The sequence below is a fragment of the Chiloscyllium punctatum genome, chromosome 10 (genome assembly GCF_047496795.1).
Source record: "Chiloscyllium punctatum isolate Juve2018m chromosome 10, sChiPun1.3, whole genome shotgun sequence".
In the NCBI taxonomy this organism is placed as follows: Eukaryota; Metazoa; Chordata; class Chondrichthyes; order Orectolobiformes; family Hemiscylliidae; genus Chiloscyllium; species Chiloscyllium punctatum.
The window spans coordinates 121,522,672-121,539,603 of NC_092748.1; positions in this window are offsets into that span (position 1 = coordinate 121,522,672).

Here is a 16,932-nt window from a genome sequence, read left to right on the forward strand (position 1 = left end):
GTCACCATACCCTCCCACTGTCACCACCCCCCACTGTCACCAACCCCCCACTGTCCCCACCCCCCACTGTCACCACACACCCCACTGTCACCACCCCTCCACTGTCACCACCACCCCCCACTGTCACCAACCCCCCACTGTCACCACCACCCCCCACTGTCACCAACCCCCCACTGTCACCACCCCCACTGTCACCACACCCCCCACTGTCACCACACCCTCCCACTGTCACCACCCCCCACTGTCACCAACCCCCCACTGTCCCCACCCCCCACTGTCACCACACACCCCACTGTCACCACCCCTCCACTGTCACCACACCCCCCACTGTCACCAACTCCCCACTGTCACCAACCCCCCCGCCCCCCCCACTGTCACCACACCCCCCACTGTCACCACACCCTCCCACTGTCACCACACCCCCCACTGTCACCACACCCCCCACTGTCACCACACCCTCCCACTGTCACCAACCCCCCACTGTCACCACCCCCACTGTCACCACAACCCCCACTGTCACCAACCCCCCACTGTCACCACCCCCCACTGTCACCACCCCCCACTGTCAACACACACCCCCACTGTCACCACAACCCCCACTGTCACCAACCCCCCACTGTCACCACCCCCTCCACTGTCACCACCCCCCACTGTCAACACACACCCCCACTGTCACCACAACCCCCACTGTCACCAACCCCCCACTGTCACCACCCCCTCCACTGTCACCAACCCCCCACTGTCACCACCCCCACTGTCACCACACCCTCCCACTGTCACCACACACCCCACTGTCACCACCCCCCTCCACTGTGACCAACCCCCCACTGTCACCACACCCCCCACTGTCACCACACCCCCCACTGTCACCAGCACCCCACTGTCACCACACCCCCCACTGTCACCAGCACCCCACTGTCACCACCCCCTCCACTGTCACCAACCCCCCACTGTCACCACACCCCCCCACTGTCACCACACCCCCCACTGTCACCAGCACCCCACTGTCACCAACCCCCCACTGTCCCCACCCCCCACTGTCACCACACACCCCACTGTCACCACCCCTCCACTGTCACCACCACCCCCCACTGTCACCAACCCCCCACTGTCACCACACCCCCCCCACTGTCACCACACCCCCCCACTGTCACCACACCCTCCCACTGTCACCACTTCCTCCACTGTCACCAACCCCCCACTGTCACCACACCCCCCCACTGTCACCACACCCTCCCACTGTCACCACTTCCTCCACTGTCACCAACCCCCCACTGTCACCACACCCTCCCACTGTCACCACACCCCCCCACTGTCACCACACCCCCCACTGTCACCACACCCCCCCACTGTCACCACACCCTCCCACTGTCACCACACCCCCCCCACTGTCACCACACCCCCCACTGTCACCACACCCTCCCACTGTCACCACACCCCCCACTGTCACCACACCCCCCACTGTCACCACACCCTCCCACTGTCACCACTTCCTCCACTGTCACAACACCCCCCGCTGTCCCCAACCCCCACTGTCACCACACCCCCCACTGTCACCACCCCCACTGTCACCACACCCCCCCCACTTTCACCACACACCCCACTGTCACCACACACCCCCACTGTCACCACACCCTCCCACTGTCACAACACCCCCCACTGTCACCACACCCCCCACTGTCACCACACCCCCCACTGTCACCACACCCCCCACTGTCACCACACCCCCCACTGTCACCACACCCCACTGTCACAACACCCCCCACTGTCACCACCCCCCACTGTCACCACCCCCCACTGTCACCACACACCCCACTGTCACCACACCCCACTGTCACAACACCCCCCACTGTCACCACACCCTCCCACTGTCACCACACCCCCCACTGTCACCACACACCCCACTGTCACCACACCCCCCCACTGTCACCACACCCTCCCACTGTCACCACCCCCCTCCACTGTCACCACACACCCCACTGTCACGACACCACACACTGTGACCAACCCCCCACTGTCACCACTCCCTCCCACTATCACCACAGCCCCCACTGTCACCACAAACCCCCACTGTCACCACACAACCCCCACTGTCACCACCCTCCCACTGTCACCACACCCCCCACTCCACAACCCCCCCACTGTCAACACACACCCCCACAGCCATCACACACCGTACTGTCACCCCTCCCCCACTGTCACCACCCCCTCCACTGTCACCAACCCCCCACTGTCACCACTTCCTCCACTGTCACCACCTCCCACTGTCACCAACCCCCCCCACTGTCACCACTTCCTCCACTGTCACCACCTCCCACTGTCACCATTTCCCCACTGTCACCAACCCCCCCCACTGTCACCACACGCCCCCCCACTGTCAGCATCTCACTGTCACCACACCCCCCACTGTCACCACACCCCTCACTGTCACCACACCCCCCACTGTCACCAACCCCCACCTATTTTTGAAATTAAAACCTTAGAATGTGGGCATTGTAGGCAAGGCTGGTACTTAGTGCCCACCCTTTCTCACCCAGATACAACCAAGTACAACGAAGTCTCCATATTAAGATTCAACCTATTTCCTTGCACTTGGGCCATAATCTTCTAAACCTTTCCTATCCATGTCTAAATGCCTTATAAGTGTTGTCACATAGACACCCGGCTACTCTCCAGCAAGTAGGTTAGCTGTTTGTCAGGATGCCCAAGACTGGAGGGAGGCTGTGGAGAAGGTAGCACTGACAGGGAATACTTGCGGACACAGAGATGGGTTCAAGTGCGTATACATCAACGCAAGGAGTATCAGAAATAAGGTGGGTGAACTTAAGGCGTGGATCGGTACCTGGGGCTACGATGTTGTGGCCATCACGGAAACGCGGATAGATGAGGGACAGGAATGGTTGTTGGAGGTTCCTGGTTACAGATGTTTCAGTAAGATTAGGGAGGGTGGTAAAAAAGGAGGGGGGGTGGCATTGCTAATTAGAAATGGTATAACGGCTGCAGAAAGGCAGTTCGAGGGGGATCTGCCTTTGGAGGTAGTATAGGCTGAAGTCAGAAATAGGAAAGGAGCAGTCACATTGTTGGGTGTTTACTATAGGCCCCCCAATAGCAGCAGAGATGTGGAGAAACAGATTGGGAAACAGATTTTGGAAAGGTGCAGAAGCCACAGGGTAGTAGTCATGGGCGATTTCAACTTCCCAAATATTGATTGGAAGCTCTTTAGATCAAGTAGATTGGATGGGGCGGTGTTTGTGCAGTGTGTCCAGGAAGCTTTTCTAACGCAGTATGTAGATTGTCCAACCAGAGGGGAGGCCATATTGGATTTGGTACTCGGTAACGAACCGGGACAAGTGATGGGCTTGTTGGTGGGTGAACATTTTGGTGATGGTGACCACAATTCTGTGACTTTCACCTTGGTTATGGAGAGAGATAGGTGCGTGCAACAGGGCAGGTTTTACAATTGGGGGAAGGGTAAATACGATGCTGTAAGACAGGATCTGAGGAGCATAAGTTGGGAGCATAGGCTGTCAGGGAAGGATGTCATTGAAATGTGGAACTTTTTCAAGGAACAGATAAGACGTGTCCTTGATATGTATGTACCTGTCAGGCAGGAAAGAGATGGTCGTGTGAGGGAACCTTGGTTGACGAGGGAGGTTGAATGTCTTGTGAGGAGGAAGAAGGAGGTTTACATAAGGTTGAGGAAACAAGGTTCAGACAGAGCGTTGGAGGGATACAGGATAGCCAGAAGGGAGCTGAAGAAAGGGATTAGGAGAGCTAAGAGAGGGCATGAAAAATCTTTGGCGGATAGGATCAAGGATAACCCCAAGGCATTCTATGCGTATGTGAGAAACATGAAAATGACGAGATCGAGGGTAGGTCCGATCAAGGACAGTAGTGGGAGACTGTGTATTGAGTCGGAAGAGATAGGAGAGGTCTTGAATGAGTACTTTTCTTCAGTATTTACAAATGAGAGGGACCGTATTGTTGAAGAGAAGAGTATGAAATGGACTGGTCAGCTAGAGGAGATAATTGTTAGGAAGAAATATGTGTTGGACTTTTTGAACAACTTGAGGATAGACAAGTCCCCCGGGCATCATGGGATATATCCTATGATTATGTGGGAAGCAAGAGAGGAAATTGCAAAGCCGTTGGCAATGATCTTTTCATCTTCACTGTCAATGGGGGTGGTACCAGGGGACTGGAGAGTGGCGAATGTTGTGCCCCTGTTCAAAAAAGGGAATAGGGATAACCCCGGGAATTACAGGCCAGTTAGTCTTACTTCTGTGGTAGGCAAAGTAATGGAAAGGGTACTGAGGGATAGGATTTATGAGTATCTGGAAAGACACTGCTTGATTAGGGACAGCCAGCACGGATTTGTGAGGAGTAGGTCTTGCCTTACAAGTCTGATTGAATTCTTTGAGAAGGTGACCAAGCATGTGGATGAGGGTAGAGCAGTGGATGTAGTGTACATGGATTTTAGTAAGGCATTTGATAAGGTTCCCCATGGTAGGCTTATGCGGAAAGTCAGGAGGCATGGGATAGAGGGAAATTTGGCCAGTTGGATAGAGAACTGGCTAACCGGTCGAAGTCAGAGAGTGGTGGTAGATGGTAAATATTCAGCATGGAGTCCAGTTACAAGTGGAGTTCCGCAGGGATCAGTTCTGGGTCCTCTGCTGTTTGTAATTTTTATTAATGACTTGGAAGAGGGAGTCGAAGGGCGGGTCAGTAAATTTGCAGACGATACGAAGATAGGTGGAGTTGTGGATAGTGAGGAGGGCTGTTGTCGGCTGCAGAGGGACTTAGATATGATGCAGAGCTGGGCTGAGGAGTGGCAGATGGAGTTCAACCCTGCCAAGTGTGAGGTTGTCCATTTTGGAAGGACAAATAAGAATGCGGAATACAGGGTTAACGGTAGGGTTCTTAGTAAGATGGAGGAGCAGAGGGATCTTGGGGTCTATGTTCATAGCTCTTTGAAAGTTGCCACTCAGGTGGATAGAGTTTGCAAGAAGGCCTATGGTGTATTAGTGTTCATTAGCAGGGGGATTGAATTCAAGAGTCGTGAGATGATGTTGCAGCTGTATAGGACCTTGGTAAGGCCACATTTGGAGAACTGTGTGCAGTTCTGGTCGCCTCACTTTAGGAAAGATGTGAAAGCTTTGGAGAGGGTGCAGAGAAGATTTACCAGGATGTTGCCTCGAATGGAGAGTAGGTCGTACGAGGATAGGGTGAGAGTGCTAGGCCTTTTCTCTTTGGAATGGAGAAGGATGAGGGGTGACTTGATAGAGGTTTATAAGATGATCAGGGGAATAGATAGAGTAGACAGAAACTTTTTCCCCGGGGACATAAATTTAAGGTGAAGGGTGGAAGGTATAGAGGGGATGTCAGGGGTAGGTTCTTTACCCAGAGAGTGGTGGGGGCATGGAATGCGCTGCCTGTGGGAGTGGCAGAGTCAGAATCATTGGTGACCTTTAAGCGGCAATTGGATAGGTACATGGATAGGTGCTTAAGCTCGGACAAATGTTCGGCACAACATCGTGGGCCAAAGGGCCTGTTCTGTGCTGTATTGTTCTATGTTCTATGTTCTTGGTAGGTTTGAGTTACTTGTGATTTCAGCTGCAGATAGTTTTGTCCTTGAGCTTTTATACACTCGAGCTTCAATGTACTCAGCTTTAAGAAACCTCTTCAGGGTTTTATTCCAACACGCCTGATCTGGGGTTAATACAAACTGCTCATTCTAAGGAAATCTCGTTCCCTACACATCCTTCCCTTCTCAGAAGCACTGGTCTCCACTGCTATCCTATGATAAGGGCTTCACAGGGCTTCCCTAATTAAAGCAAAAGCATTAAAAAAAACACAAATCTCCCTCCCCAAACTATGGACCTTTCCCTAAAGTAAATTCCAAAAAGCACAAACAAAACTTGGGGCCCTATTATTTACCTTGCTGGGCCATAACATTCTAAAATGAACAGAAATTCATTTGTGGTTCACTGGAAGGTCAGATCTTTTAAAGAAAAGTGATAAAAGCAATCACCATGGCTACAGAAAACTTACAAGTTAATTATTGATTTCAGACAGACAGAAAACCAACCAGATACTCACTCCACACCCAGATACTAATGTTTACTTCTAGCTGACCCTGTGCAGTCCTCCCAATAGCAGCAGTTCAGAGGGAATATTGTCACAAACCCAAATTTACACAAAATATTGCTGAAATATAGACACACATTCCACAGTTTGCATCACATTATCCTTTGCCCCGATGTGCTGGGCTCCTCCATCATTGGGGGGGGGGGGGGGGGGGAGATTTGTGGACCCTCCTGCTCCAGTTTGTTGTTTAATCATCCACCACCGTTTACCACTGGGTGTGGCAGGACTGCAGAGCCTCGATCTGATCCATTGATTGTGGGATCGCTTAGCTCTGTCTGTCACTTGCTGTTTATGCTGTTTGGTGTGGAAGTAGTCCTGGATTAGTGATGCTGGAAGAGCACAGCAGTTCAGGCAGCTTCCAAGGAGCAGTGAAATCGAAATTTCGGGCAAAAGCCCTTCATCAGGAATAAAGGCAGTGAGCCTGAAGCGTGGAGAGATAAGCTAGAGGAGGGTGGGGGTGGGGAGAAAGTAGCATAGAGTACAATGGGTGAGTGGGGGAGGGGATGAAGGTGATAGGTCAGGGAGGAGAGGGTGGAGTGGATAGGTGGAAAAGGAGATAGGCAGGTAGGACAAGTCCGGACAAGTCATGGGGACAGTTACTGAGCTGGAAGTTTAGAACTAGGGTGAGGTGGGGAAGGGGAAATGAGGAAGCTGTTGAAGTCCACATTGATGCCCTGGGGTTGAAGTGTTCCGAGGCGGAAGATGAGGCGTTCTTCCTCCAGGCGTCTGGTGGTGAGGGAGCGGCGGTGAAGGAGGCCCAGGACCTCCAAGTGGAAGTAGTCTTGTTTGGTAGCTTCACCAGGCTGACATCTCACCTTCAGGTCTGCCCGGTGCTGCTCCTGGCATACCCTCCTGCACTCTCCATTGAACCAGGGTCGATCCCCTGGCTTGATGGGAATGGTTGAGTGGGGGATACACTTGATGGGAATGGTTGAGTGGGGGATACACTTGATGGGAATGGTTGAGTGGGGGATACACTTGATGGGAATGGTTGAGTGGGGGATACACTTGATGGGAATGGTTGAGTGGGGGATACACTTGATGGGAATGGTTGAGTGGGGGATACACTTGATGGGAATGGTTGAGTGGGGGATACACTTGATGGGAATGGTTGAGTGGGGGATACACTTGATGGGAATGGTTGAGTGGGGGATACACTTGATGGGAATGGTTGAGTGGGGGATACACTTGATGGGAATGGTTGAGTGGGGGATACACTTGATGGGAATGGTTGAGTGGGGGATACACTTGATGGGAATGGTTGAGTGGGGGATATGCCGGGCCATGAGCTTACAGATTGTGCTGTCGTGTAGAGGGAGCTGCTGCTGTTGGTGACCCCCAGCACCTCATTGATGCCCGGACTGGAGGTGCTCGATCAGTTTGAAGTCTGTCCCATTGAGCACGGCGATAGTGTCACACAACCCAATGGAGGGGATTCTCAATGTGAAGGTGGGACTTTGTCTCCACAAGGACTGTGCGGTGGTCACTCTTACCAATACTGTCAGGGACAGATATATCTACAGCTGGCAGGTTAATATGGATGAATCATAGAATCCCTATAACGTAGCAAGAAACCATTCAGCCCATCAAATCTGCACTGACCCACTGAAGAACATTCCACCCTATCCCAGTAACCCTGCATTTCCCATGGCCATCCCATTTAGCGTCCACTTCCCTGAACACTGCAGGCAATTTCCCATGGCCAATCCAGATGTACTGTACTTGGACTTCCAGAAGGGATTTGACAAGATACTATACAAAAGATTAAGTCATAGGGTAAGAGACCATATTGTTGGGCATATTAAGTTAGTGTGGATAGAGAATTGGCTAATGGGCAGGAAACAGTGAGTGGGAAAAAGAGGTCCTTTCCATGCTGGCAGCCTATGACCACAGGGATTACAGCTGGGACCGCAACTAATAACAGCGTAGATTAATGACTTTGAGGAAGGAAGTGAATGGACTATTGCCAAATATAAACATGACACAAACTGGTTGGAAAGGGAAGTTGTGAGAGGAATACAGGCAGTTTACAGAGAGATATGTAAGTGGGCAAGAATATGGCAAATGGAGTATAATGTGGGGAAAATGCCAAGATGTTCTTTTTGGAAAGGAGAACAAAAACTTTATATTAGTTAAGTGGAGATAAACCACAGAAAGCTGCAGAGGGTCTTATGGATACTTGTAAATGAAAGCCCACAAGTACAGCAGGTAATCAGGAAGGCTCATGGAGCAAGAGTCCTTATGCAATATGAGAGGAGGGAAGTTTTACTACACCTGTGCAAAGTTCTGGTGAAACCACACCTGAAGTACTGTGAGCAATGTTAGACCTCTTACTTAAGGAAAGATGTTATTTCATTGGAGGCAGTTCAAAGAAGTTTCACTGGGATTATTGCCTGTGTGTAGGGATTGTCTTATGAGCAAAGGTTAAACAGGTTGGGATTCTCCTCATTGTCGTTTAGAAGATGACAGTGGTCTCCTTGATATATACAGGATTCAAAGGGGCTTGACAGGGTCAACGCTGAGAGGATGTTTCTCCTCATGAGAGAGTCTAGGATCAGAGGACATAAACTCACAATAAAGGGATGCCAATTTAAGATTGAGATGAGGAGGAATCTCTACTCACAGAGGGTTCGGAGACTCTGGAACTCATTGCCACAGAGAGCTGTGGGAGTAGAGACCTTAAGGCTGAGATAGATAAAGCTAGATTCTTGATCAGTGGGGAAATCAAAGGTGATGGGAAAGAGCCTGGCAGCGGGCTTGGGAAATGATCATACCCAATGGTGGAACAGGCTTGTGGGATGGAAAGACTTACTCCTGCTCTTATTTCTTATGGTCTCAAAAGTTTATGATTAACATTGAGTTATCTCTTCAAAGAAATAAAGGACAGAAATTTCCATTTTCAGTTAAAATGTTTTGTTGAGTATGATTCACAGCACCTGATCCTCTGGTTCAAAGCAACTTTTTTTGTGCAACTTTGCAATCTTCACATTATTAACTATGCATCCAAGTTCTTTGGCACACTTTCCAAGCTCTTATCTGGAAGGACAGTCGAAAGGTTTTGTAATTGTTGGGCCCTTCTGCCATTCACACCACTGGTACAATCTTGGAAGTCTAGATTAGATTAGATTAGATTAGATTAGATTATTTACAGTGTGGAAACAGGCCCTTCGGCCCAACAAGTCCACACCGCCCCGCCGAAGCGCAACCCACCCATACCCCTACATCTACATTTACCCCTTACCTAACACTATGGGCAATTTAGCATGGCCAATTCACCTGGCCTGCACATCTTTGTGACTATGGGAGGAAACCGGAGCACCCGGAGGAAACCCACGCAGACACAGGGAGAATGTGCAAACTCCACACAGTCAGTCGCCTGAGGCGGGAATCTAGTCTAGCCGGCCACTTTTCTGCTGGAAGGCAGAAACTGGTCCTTACTCAGAGGTGGATTAGTGGTGCTGGAAGAGCACAGCAGTTCAGGCAGCATCCAACGAGCAGCGAAATCAACGTTTCGGGCAAAAGCCCTTCATCAGGAATAAAGGCAGTGAGCCTGAAGCGTGGACAGTGCTGAGCTGGAAGTTTGGAACTAGGGCGGATGATTTGGGTTATGCGAAGGTTTGTACACCACCGACATTTCCGCCACCTCCAAACAGACCCCACTACCAGGGATATATTTCCCTCCCCACCCCTTTTCGCCTTCCGCAAAGACCGTTCCCTCCGTGACTACCTGGTCAGGTCCATGCCCCCCTACAACCCACCCTCCAATCCTGGCACTTTCCCCTGCCACCGCAGGAACTGTAAAGCCTGTGCCCACACCTCCTCCCTCACCTCTATCCAAGGCCCTAAAGGAGCCTTCCACATCCATCAAAGTTTCACCTGCACATCCACTAATATCATTTATTGTATCCGTTGCTCCCGATGCGGTCTCCTCTACATTGGGGAGACTGGGCGACTCCTAGCAGAGCGCTTTAGGGAACATCTCCGGGACACCCGCACCAATCAACTACACCGCCCTGTGGCCCAACATTTCAACTCCCCCTCCCACTCTGCCGAGGACATGGAGGTCCTGGGCCTCCTTCACCGCCGCTCCCTCACCACCAGACGCCTGGAGGAAGAACGTCTCATCTTCCGCCTCGGAACACTTCAACCCCAGGGCATCAATGTGGACTTCAACAGTTTCCTCATTTCCCCTTCCCCCACCTCATCCTAGTTCCAAACTTCCAGCTCAGTAACTGTCCCCATGACTTGTCCGGACCTGTCCTACCTGCCTATCTCCTTTCCCACCTATCCACTCCACCCTCTCCTCCCTGACCAATCACCTTCATCTCCTCCCCCACTCACCCATTGTACTCTATGCTACTCTCTCCCCACCCCCACCCTCCTCCACTCTCCACGCTTCAGGCTCACTGCCTTTATTCCTGATGAAGGGCTTTTGCCCGAAACGTCGATTTCGCTGCTCGTTGGATGCTGCCTGAACTGCTGTGCTCTTCCAGCACCACTAATCCAGAATCTGGTTTCCAGCATCTGCAGTCATTGTTTTTACCTCTTACACAGAGGTGCTCCAGTATCATCACTGAAGAGTTAGTCCAGAAAGCCTTCCTGCTTCATGGACAGGAGGTGGAGATGCTGCCTTATGGGAGATGGGTGGAGAAAAGGGGTATCCTTTCGACTCTAACTACCAAAGGAAGCCATGCCATCAGACAATGCTGTATCCCAGGTTAAAAAAAAGGTCGCTGAGTCGCTCAGGAAAATGTTGAATGATCTTTTACACTCTGTAACATTAAGTGCCACCATCCTCTCACGTGCTTGCCCCTCATTCTAAGTTTGCCGTATTTTTCACCCAGGCTCGAGGGTTCCAGGTCTCATTATTAAATATGTTTCAGGTCTGATCAATTGCTGTCACACAGGTCACTCTCCAAAAGTGCTAACATTTCCTGCCCTCTGAGCTTCCGACTTACAAACTGGGGATACTTCACCACCTTTACTGCACTTGCATCACTACAAAGTGGCCATCCATTCACTGGCATAATCAATCACTTTACATCTTCTTGCAGGACAGACTGGCCTATAACTGAGCTGAGAAAGCAAAGACACCCAGGAAGAGAGCAACCAAATAAAAGATTATTGATCTGCTGTAGAAGACTAAAACCAAGGCAACATCAACAGCCAACCAACCCAATAAACATCGTTGTGTTGTGTTCCACTGTTAGACTGTTAAAATTAGTAGTGATTCATTCTTAATCAGCACAGGTTATATATCTCTCTTACTCACCTAATTCCAAACCCCCCCATATGCAGGTATCCCCCACACCAATGGATGCCACAAAGAGACATCACTGGAGATCCTATTGTACTCTAGGCTACTTTCTCCCCATCCCCCTCTCATTTATCTCTCCACCCTGCAGGCACCCTGCCTCTATTCCTGATGAAGGGCTTTTACCCGAAACGTCGATTTTCCTGCTCCTCGGATGCTGCCTGACCTGCTGTGCTTTTCCAGCACCACTCTAATCTAGACCATGGCCAATCCACCTTAACCTACACATCTTTGGACTGTGGGAGGAAACCCACACAGACGCGGGGAGAATGTGAAAACTCCACACAGAACATTGCCCAAGATTGGAATCGAACTGGGGTGGTGCTAAAAACTGAGCCACTGTGCCAGGTCAAGTATGTTTATTCCTCTTGTTTGAGAACTGGCACATGATGCCCAGAATAGTACCCAATCCTCCAGCTGGGGGCTGAACCTGTATTTTATAAATGATGTTCTTGAGCCAGATGGGATTTTACAACAGTCGGATTGTCTCAGGGATGCCACAGTCAGTTAATTCAGATTTCTTCTTTCCAATCCAAACACCAGATGAATAGTCTTTGCTGCAGTACAGAGTGAACTGAAGATGCAGGAGTCAGAGTAGTGCTGTGTCTGTTCCAGCTGCAAGGATCCTCCCTCCCCAGTCCAGTGGCAATCTTGCTATAGTTTATAGAACACGCCAAGTCACTACACAAAGGCTGATTGTTCAGCACCAGCACCATAGACACAGGGCTTGGCTGGGGCCCACAACCTGACATCCCAACATCTGCCCAAACTCCTGCAGTTTCACCCAGCTCCCCAGGACACACACAGCTCCCCGAGACATAGACAGCTCCCCGGGACATACACAGCTCCCCAGGACACACACAGCTCCCCAGGACACACCCAGCTCCCCAGGACATACACAGCTCCCCGGGACATACACAGCTCCCCGGGACATACACAGCTCCCCGGGACACACACAGCTCCCCGGGACATACACAGCTCCCCAGGACATACACAGCTCCCCAGGACATACACAGCTCCCCGGGACACACACAGCTCCCCAGGACATACACAGCTCCCTGGGACACACACAGCTCCCCAGGACATACACAGCTCCCCGGGACACACACAGCTCCCCAGGACACACACAGCTCCCCGGGACACACACAGCTCCCCGGGACATACACAGCTCCCCAGGACATACACAGCTCCCCAGGACATACACAGCTCCCCGGGACACACACAGCTCCCCAGGACATACACAGCTCCCCGGGACATACACAGCTCCCCGGGACATACACAGCTCCCCGGGACACACACAGCTCCCCGGGACATACACAGCTCCCCAGGACATACACAGCTCCCCAGGACATACACAGCTCCCCGGGACACACACAGCTCCCCAGGACATACACAGCTCCCTGGGACACACACAGCTCCCCAGGACATACACAGCTCCCCGGGACACACACAGCTCCCCAGGACACACACAGCTCCCCGGGACACACACAGCTCCCCGGGACATACACAGCTCCCCAGGACATACACAGCTCCCCAGGACATACACAGCTCCCCGGGACACACACAGCTCCCCAGGACATACACAGCTCCCCGGGACATACACAGCTCCCCGGGACATACACAGCTCCCCGGGACACACACAGCTCCCCGGGACATACACAGCTCCCCAGGACATACACAGCTCCCCAGGACATACACAGCTCCCCGGGACACACACAGCTCCCCAGGACATACACAGCTCCCCGGGACATACACAGCTCCCCGGGACATACACAGCTCCCCGGGACACACACAGCTCCCCGGGACATATACAGCTCCCCAGGACATACACAGCTCCCCAGGACATACACAGCTCCCCGGGACACACACAGCTCCCCAGGACATACACAGCTCCCCGGGACACACACAGCTCCCCAGGACATACACAGCTCCCTGGGACATACACAGCTCCCCGGGACATACACAGCTCCCCAGGACATACACAGCTCCCCGGGGCATACACAGCTCCCCGGGACATACACAGCTCCCCGGGACATACACAGCACAGAGCCTGAAACACACTGGTTACTCTGAATGGCCAACAGCACATCACACAATGGAGCACAGCTCCTTCGACATTACCCTGATCAAACACTCCCAGGGACAGGGACAGCAGGGGGTTAGATACAGAGTAAAGCTCCCTCTACACTGTCCCAATAAAAAAATCCCAGGACAGGGACAGCAGGGGGTTAGATACAGAGTAAAGCTCCCTCTACACTGTCCCAATAAAAAAATCCCAGGACAGGGACAGTACGGGGTTAGATACAGAGTAAAGCTCCCTCTACACTGTCCCAATAAAAAAATCCCAGGACAGGGACAGTACGGGGTTAGATACAGAGTAAAGCTCCCTCTACACTGTCCCCCATCAAACACTCCCAGGACAGGGACAGCACGGGGTTAGATACAGAGTAAAGCTCCCTCTACACTGTCCCCCATCAAACACTCCCAGGACAGGGACAGCACGGGGTTAGATACAGAGTAAAGCTCCCTCTACACTGTCCCCCATCAAACACTCCCAGGACAGGGACAGTACGGGGTTAGATACAGAGTAAAGCTCCCTCTACACTGTCCCCCATCAAACACTCCCAGGACAGGGACAGTACGGGGTTAGATACAGAGTAAAGCTCCCTCTACACTGTCCCCATTAAACACTCCCGGGACTGGGACAGCACGGGGTTAGATACAGAGTAAAGCTCCCTCTACACTGTCCCCATCAAACACTCCCAGGACAGGGACAGCACGGGGTTAGATACAGAGTAAAGCTCCCTCTACACTGTCCCCATCAAACACTCCCAGGACAGGGACAGCACGGGGTTAGATACAGAGTAAAGCTCCCTCTACACTGTCCCCATCAAACACTCCCAGGACAGGGACAGCACAGGGTTAGATACAGAGTAAAGCTCCCTCTTCACTGTCCCCATCAAACACTCCCAGGACAGGGACAGCACGGGGTTAGATACAGAGTAAAGCTCACTCTACACTGTCCCCATCAAACACTCCCAGGACAGGGACAGTACGGGGTTAGATACAGAGTAAAGCTCACTCTACACTGTCCCCAATCAAACACTCCCAGGACAGGGACAGCACGGGGTTAGATACAGAGTAAAGCTCCCTCTACACTGTCCCCATCAAACACTCCCGGGAATTGGACAGCACGGGGTTAGATACAGAGTAAAGCTCTCTTAACACTGACCCCATCAAAGCCTCCCAGGACAGGGACAGCATGGAGTTAGATACAGAGTAAAGCTCCCTCTACACTGTCCCCCATCAAACACTCCCAGGACAGGGACAGCACGGGGTTAGATACAGTGTAAAGCTCTCTCTACACTGTCCCCATCAAACACTCCCAGGACAGGGACAGCATGGAGTTAGATACAGAGTAAAGCTCCCTCTACACTGTCCCCCATCAAACACTCCCAGGACAGGGACAGCACGGGGTTAGATACAGTGTAAAGCTCTCTCTACACTGTCCCCCATCAAACACTCCCAGGACAGGGACAGCATGGGGTTCGATTCAGATTAAAGCTGTCATTACGCTGTGCCCATCAAAGATTGGATTGGAATGAGGTTTTGATATTTATGGTGAGTTTAGGGGAATGTGGATTAAACTGCCCACAAGTTGTCTCTGTGTAATGACAGAGCAGCGTGAAGGCAGACTGGGGCATGGTCACCTCTGTGTTATCTTATTGGATGATGGCTGCAGGAACCCTCTCAGGTAGAATGAGACTGGGTGAAAGGTCATGTTTTATATCTTCCCAAGGGACATGGAGACCTGTTGCTGAAACAGTAAAGAAAAACATTTTCACTGAAATTCATTGGAATATATTTTTGTAAGAGTGTGTTTGTATTTTTAGGTTTGAAGTGTGATTGTTGGACTGAAATAATTTATCACGTCTTATGGTAGAATCCCCTCAGAAAACTTTGAGACACCAAATATTCTCTGTCCTGCTCAATCCTGGACTTTGTCACTGAGGAACAGTCAAAGTCCACAAGACCCATCTCAGTATCTCCACACTCTTCACCTCTAACCTCTCACCTCTAAGTGCAGCTGCACTGGGACATGTGGACATCTTGGGAGCTACAAGACAGCAGCAGGGACAATGTTGGAAAAGCCCTTCACCACAGGGCACTGTGGGGAGATCGAACCTAACTACAGATAAACAATTATGAGCCATTGGTATAAAACTCTGCCTAATAAACTCTAATCTATTTATAAACTCCTCCTGATACACGTAGACAACAGAAAGGGAAAAAATCAACATGGAGAAAGTGAGGACTGCAGATGCTGGAGATCAGAGCTGAAAAATGTGTTGCTGGAAAAGCGCAGCAGGTCAGGCAGCATCCAAGGAGCAGGAGAGCATCAGCCCTTCTGCAGGAAGAAGGGCTTATGCCCGAAATGTCGAGTCTCCTGCTCCTTGGATGCTTCCTGACCTGCTGCGCTTTTCCAGCAACACATTTTTAAGAACAGACAGGGAAAGAAAACCTGGAGGTTATGGATGGAGGGAGAGACTGAGGCAGGTACTCCAGTGCTCCCTGTCCACAGGGTTTACAGAAAGGTTCCTCTGGCCTGTCCGGATACACTTCCCCTCCATTCTCCTGCTCCAGGGAGGCTGCAGCCTGTTAAAAAGGTTCGGTTTAAAACCCAGGCTTGCAGCAGCTGTGGAGGGGAAAGTAAATGGGTTATTTCCTCAGGTTTGAAGCATGGTGGCTCAGTGGTTAGCACTGCTACCTCACAGCGCCAGGGACCCAGGTTCAATTCCAGCCTCGGGCGACTGTCTGTGTGGGATTTGCACATTCTCCCTGTGTCTGTGTGGGTTTCCTCCCACAATCCAAAGATGTGGCCATGCTAAATTACCCCCAGTGTTCGGTGCGTTAATCAGGTGGAATGGATTTTGGTGGGTTACTCTGATGGTCGTTGTGGACTTGTTGGGCCGAATGGCCTGTTTCCATACTGTAGGGAATCCAAAGCATTTTTTTAAACTTCAGAACAGGAACATGGTTTCTCCCTTTCTGAAGGTCCAATGTGACTGAGCTGAACAAGTTGTCAACGGTTCACTTTGAGAACTGTCTACCTGTCCTTCTACCTGACACTGTCTTTGTCATCATCCATTACCCTTACCAGCTGACACACTCATTCATCCACACCCACTTCACAATGATAGAACCTTTACAGTGAGTCAAAGTGTCATACAGCACAGAAACAACCCTTTGGTCCAACCTGCCCACGCTGACCAGGTTCCCGAACAAATCCACTCCCACTTGCCTGCATTTGGCCCATAACTCTCTAAAGCTTTATGATTCATGTACCTGTCCTAATTCCTCTCGCAGATCATTCCACGTATAAACCACTGTCTGTGTGAAGAGGTTGCCCCCGTCTAAATCTTTCTCCTCTCAGCTTAAAGAAATGCCCCCTAGTTTTGAACTCCCTTTCC